The 6,039-nt window shown below is 41.0% G+C and overlaps 1 pseudogene; it reads left to right on the top strand.

Annotated features, from left to right (window-relative positions):
- Nucleotides 1–410: 410 nt before the first annotated feature.
- LOC126504541 (nucleoplasmin-2-like) lies at nt 411–2,562 on the top strand (annotated as a pseudogene).
- The last annotated feature ends 3,477 nt before the right edge of the window (nt 2,563–6,039 follow it).

Raw genomic sequence — 6,039 nt, 5'->3', positions numbered from 1 at the left:
AGGGCCTGAACATTAGTGGCAATACAGAAGCTTGACCTTAGGTCAGATCTTCAGCCACAGTAAGATCATGGATTCCATCATGGTCCTTAGCAGCAGCCGTGCCTGGACATCACCACTGCCCACAGTACCGGTGTGGCTCCAAGACACTAAGTTGGTCCTTGATCTTGGGTGTCTGCACAGCATTTGATGGCAACAGGAGCATCGGGCATCTACACAGTCGCTGGCTGCAATAGGGCCATGGATCCTGACATTGCCCTCAACTGCAGCTCAGGCCCAGATGCCACCAGGTCATTGAGTAGAAGCAGAGACCACTCAGACATGGCTGCACTCTGGTCCTCGGATACCAACCCAGACTCAAGTGACTGGTTTAATCTCCGGCTTCTTCATGATCTTTGGTGGTAACTTAAGCCATGTTTGTCAATGTGGACTCTGGCTGCTACAAGGCTGCAAACTCAGATATGGCCCTTACTGGCAACCTGAGCGCAGATGACACCCTGGGAACGGGTGGTAGTGCAGGTCACACATATCTGGATGGCTCCTGTTGTGACATGCCTCCCCTCTCCCCCAACTCCACCCAAATAGCAGGCTCTGGCCCAGACCCTGGGCCTCTGTATGTGTCTTAGTGGCAACCGGTGCCACAGAGTTCAGTGCAGACCCCTGCTGCAGCATTGACCTAGACATGGCCTGGTCCACATTCTTTACCTGAGTGGTAGCTCTGGGCACTCAGGTCAGGATGGCTCTGATGGCAGCATGACCCCTGGACACCAACAAGGCCCATAGGATGTGGCCCAGACCCCAGGCTTCATGTGGCCTTTGGTGGCTCTGTGAGGGCATGGGCATCAACATGGACCTCAGCTGCAGTAGGATCATGGGCACAGACATGGTCCTTGGCAGCAGCCTAGGCCTAGCTGTTCCCATGACCCCAGGTGATGACAAAGGTCACCCAGATCAGTATGGCCCCAGGGGCAGCATGGCTCTTTGACCCCAACTCAGTTCCAGGAGGCAGCCCAGGCTTCTGGAATCAGCATGGCACTCAATGGCTACAGGAGAACCATGTATGAGTCTCTAGACATACAGCAGGCAGGAGCTGTGTTGATATCCACAGCAAGGTTTAATAACTAGAAACATTTAATTGGGGCTGACTTACAATTCCAGAGGTTGTGCCTATTATCATCATGGTAGAAAACATGGCAGCATGCCAGTAGACATGGTGCTAGAGAAGAAGCTAAGAGTTCTACATCTTGATCTGTAGGCAGCAGAAGTGAATCCTATGCTAAACTTATTTGAGCTTCTGAAATTTCAAAGCCTGGCTTCACAGTGACACAGTTCCTCCAACAAGGCCAAACCTCCTAATACTGCTACTTTCTATGGGCCAAGCATTCAAACACATGAGTCTGTGGGGGGTATTACTATTCAAACCACCACAGACCTAGAAAACTAATTAGTAATATAGCTGCTTCAAAACTCAAATGATAATGATTCATTCTAGGATAGACTGACACTCTGGGTTTCTTAGATATTGATATTGACCAGAAGGATTCCATTCCTAGTCATTGTTTTACCCTCTAGAGGACTCTACAGTTCTCTGAAGCACGTTTTTCTCTCTCACAGAACATGTAACATTTGGGAAAAAGTTGGAAACAGAGCAGACAACAATGGGGAAAGGCAGCTCCAGCATTCAACTTTAGTCTCGACAAAAACGAGTGAACCACTAACTCAGGCTATGACTCTCACAAATTGATAATTTATTTCACTAATTGGCTCTCTTTTGATAACAATAAATGGCATATTGGAAATTAAATTTCCTGGCAAATCTCTGAATTCAGTGAGACTGAAATAAGGAGAAAGATGGACAACCTAACTGGCATCACACTAGCATTCTTTGACCTTGAGTAAGCCTTCTTCACTAAATGCTACCTGCTAACTGGCCTCTATATCAATCAGCAGAGGGTAACAGTAACTGAGATACAAAGAGAAGTCCATGCAGACCAACTTCTGCACAAACATTTCAACAAACCACCCAGTAAAGTGGCATGAGTCATCACTATACCTGAAGTGAGGCTGAGAACTCTGTAAGGACCTGGCTCTGCAGCAGCCAACTCCTGTACCATTTGACTCAAAGAAGAGGAAGGAGAGCTGTAAAATGATGCTCAGCTTGATTTGAATGAAAAGAAAATCAAAGAAGAGGTGAATCCTATGGAAATCCTTCACCCAGCATACCAGGAGGATAGGTGGCAACCACTGTTTCACTAAAAGGCCTCAGTTGGGCTCATGATCATTATAACAGAAAAGAAGCTTTGTCCTCCAATAACTTTTACATCTCCTGGATGGCTCAGGTCCTGTGTTCCTCAGTAGCCAGCAATGATAAAATACTCAGAACTACCCTGTACAGAAGGGGAGGAGGAAGAAGGGGAGAAAGAAGAGACAAATGACAGGATGAGTCATGACAATTTGATGTGTCACTTGAAGAAACAAATGCAAAAACAAGTCAAGAGGCCAGCGCTCCAGAATCAGATTGGTCCAGCTAAGAAACAAAAGTTCCAGAAGAGGAGTGGGCAATGAAGCCCAGCCCTCTATCCAAAAGACCCAAAGAAGGGACCCCACTAAGAATCTGGTACACAAGACATAAAGGGTCCACAATGACATCTCCTGTGTCCTAGAGAAGGCATCCTTCAGCTGTGCTGTGCTGTAAGTGTCCCAACCCAGACCTCCACCTAAGACTACGTGTGACAAGATGTTGTGGGGGGTCACACAGAAGCTCCACATGCCAGCTCTCCATTTTCAGCTGGCCCTGGGACAAAAGCCAAGTGAGTGTGTGCAGAGCCACAATAGCCACAATAAAATTTGCTAGACCAGGAATCAAAACAAACCAGAAAGTAAGAAATGTTAATAAATAATTTTGAAATCTTCTGTGTACCTTGACTGTGATGCAGGCAAGGAGGGACAATGAATGTTTGAGGATTAGGCTCTGGGCTCGATGTCAGCACCTGTCAAGTAAAACAGTGAATAATCAAGACCAAAGACAATCAAAATGCTTTCAGAACGTAGATGGACATTTTCACTGCCATCTACAAGAAATGAGAACTACTGATGTGTCAATGATGCAGACCTGTTTCACTGTTCTTAAAATGTTCCCAACAAAAAAAAGGGTTAACCAGCTTCCAAGAAGACTCAACAGTGCACCTTGAATGACATCATATAACAAGAGATTACTTTTCCAGATTCACAAAATTAAGACAATTAAACATAACTTTAAAAATTTGGAACACAAGATGGCAGCTTCTGGCACATGTTAAAAATTTGACATTTTTTATAGAGAAGAAAATAAAGATACCTTCCGATTACCATATCACCAAGAAGTGGATGGAAAAAGAATGTAATAATAGCAAACTGGATCCAATTACCCAGGTGTTTCTCAATTGTCTGAAGACCTAGGGGTTTAATCAGAACTATCTTTACCTTGAACATTCCTTCTATTTAGCTTTGTTTAAATAATAAGAATAGTCACCTGGCAGTTGGTCTTAAATAGGAAATATCAGGTTTTTTCATCTTTGCAAGTGTTTATTTTGGAGCATTCTGTGGACAGTAGGTGAATACTAAAGCTTATAATGCAGATAAGCTTTATTGCTCCCTGTTTTCTAGCTATTAGGCTGCTTGGATAGAGGTATTTTTAATGTTTCCTCTATATGAGTTCACTATGATGGATCTGACACAATCTTCTTTTGCCACTTTATAACATTCACATTTATACATAGAGAACTATTATTTTGTCATTAATATGTGCTTTAGAACTGCATAATATTAATACTAACTTGCTTTTTAACATCTGTAAAACCTGTACTACTTAGTGCTAGCAAGGAACTTAGTCATATCTATTGTTTTATTTGTTTTGTTCTAATTTCTCAGAAAGTGAAACCTTAAAAAAGAAAAACATAAGTACTTCTTATTCCCATAAATATGCCAGAACGCATTCAACGATTGTAAGAATGTTACATATAAAACACAGACATCTTCCAACATTTCCATTGTCAAATGATTGAAGAAATCACTTACAATATGATATGTCACAATAAAACAGAATATTAAATACTTAAACATTGTCATTTTCTAGATCAAAATCAGTTGCCTATGGACAAATTTCATTTAGTTCTCTAATATTTTGCCAAAGCTTAATACAAAGAAGATCCACATGTATTTATGAGGAAAGATGTTTCCCAAATATATTTCATTAAAAGCAAATTATAGTATTTGAGCTCTCCCATCCTATTTGTTTTAATGTAGATATAAGTGTTCTTGAAAATATATGGAAAATTAAGTGATAAAAACAATACAAAAATTCTGGAAACAGGGCAGGGAACCCTGATGGCTCTCTGGGCTGACAAGGGAGGGGGGGGGGGGCTCGGTTGGGGGGGGGGGGGGGAAATGTGAGGCGGTGGCAGGGAAGAGACAGAAATCTTAAATAAATATATAAATAAATAAATAAATACCATAAAAAAGAATTTAGGGAATAAGGAAAATAGAAACCTTGTGTTTGTGATAGATGCTTATCTCCTATTTCATTCTCTAATGGTGTGATCAGTGGGCCATTAACATACTTACACACTCACACAATTTATTTTTATCTCCATTCAAATTCATAAAAATATAAGATGGTACTTGATTTTTGTTATTAATTTAACTAGACAAAGATGTGTTAGATTTGTTTATGCTGAGAAAAAATGCTTAAACTAGGTAGAAGTCTGTTACATTTGTTTAATGCTGCATTTGTTTAATTATGTAAAGATGTGTTGCTGTTTCAGTTTTCCTGCATAAGGCACATAATTAGTCTAATAATAAGCTGAACTACCAATAGCTATGCAGGAATGGGAAGGGGGAAGGGCTGGTAGGTAGGCAGGCAGTGATAATAAACAAATCCAGAGAGGAGAGAAAGAAAGAGAATGAGGGAGAAAGAAAGGGACACAACCAGGACCAGAAACCAGGCAGGCATCAGTCAGACATGAAGACAGCAGAAAATCAAGATATACAGAAAGAAGGAAAGATAGAAACCACCAAGACAAAATGTAGATAAAGAGAAACAAGCTAATTTAAGTTAAAAGAATTGTAGTGAGTACAGATGAGCAGGCTTGCTTTTGCCCGCCCGGTTCTTGCGTAGCTAGCTTTACACCTGAAATAATAACATACACTCTATTCATTTAAACACTGCCTGGCCCATTAGTTCCAGCCTCTTATTGGCTAATTCTCATATCTTGATTAACCCATTAATGTTAATGTGTGTAGCACCACAAGGTGGTGGCTTACCGAAAAAGATTCAGTATATCTGACCTGGGGGCTGGCTCCATGGCGTCTGACCAACTATGCTTTCTTTCTCCCAACATTCTGTTCTTTCTACTCCACCTATCTAAATCCTGCCCTATCAAAAAAGCCAAGACAGTTTCTTTATTAACCAATGAGAGTAACACATAGACAGACAATCTTCCTCTGTCATTTCCCCTTTTTCTGTTTAAACAAAAAAAGAAAGGCTTTAACTTTAACTTAGTAAAATTATATATAACAAAACAGTTATCAAGCAAGAATTACAGTTAAAATATTTATATCTACTTTATTTTGTATTATAACTAAGGAAAACAATAACTATCTATCTATTCTTCAACTCCATAAAAGACTCCAGAAGGATATATTATTACCTAAGTAAACAAGAGGTAAGAAACTTCCAAAACTCTAGAAGTGACAGAGACATCTCACTGCCTGGACAGTCACCCAAAGTTCCTCTGTACGGCTGGGGCATTCATCTTCAGCCTTCAGGCCCATCGTATCTAGCAGACTTTTCAATGAAGCAGGAAATTTCAAAGATAGTTCAGTCACTTTTATTTGTGTCCTTCAGAATGTCTCGCAGACTCTCACGAAGCAGGAACCCTGAAAGACCATCTCACCTTTAGGCAAGTTCAGTAGTCCTCTCTCTGAGGGTTCTCTGTGTCCAGTTTATGCAACAGTCTAGGCAAGAACAGTTTCTTGCCCAGATGACTATCAAACTCCATAAGG

The sequence above is a fragment of the Alexandromys fortis genome, unplaced genomic scaffold, assembly GCF_014885135.2.
Source record: "Alexandromys fortis isolate MF-2015 unplaced genomic scaffold, M_Fortis_MF-2015_v1.1 scaffold_12, whole genome shotgun sequence".
Lineage (NCBI taxonomy): Eukaryota > Metazoa > Chordata > Mammalia > Rodentia > Cricetidae > Alexandromys > Alexandromys fortis.
This window is presented reverse-complemented; position numbering and strand designations above follow the sequence as displayed.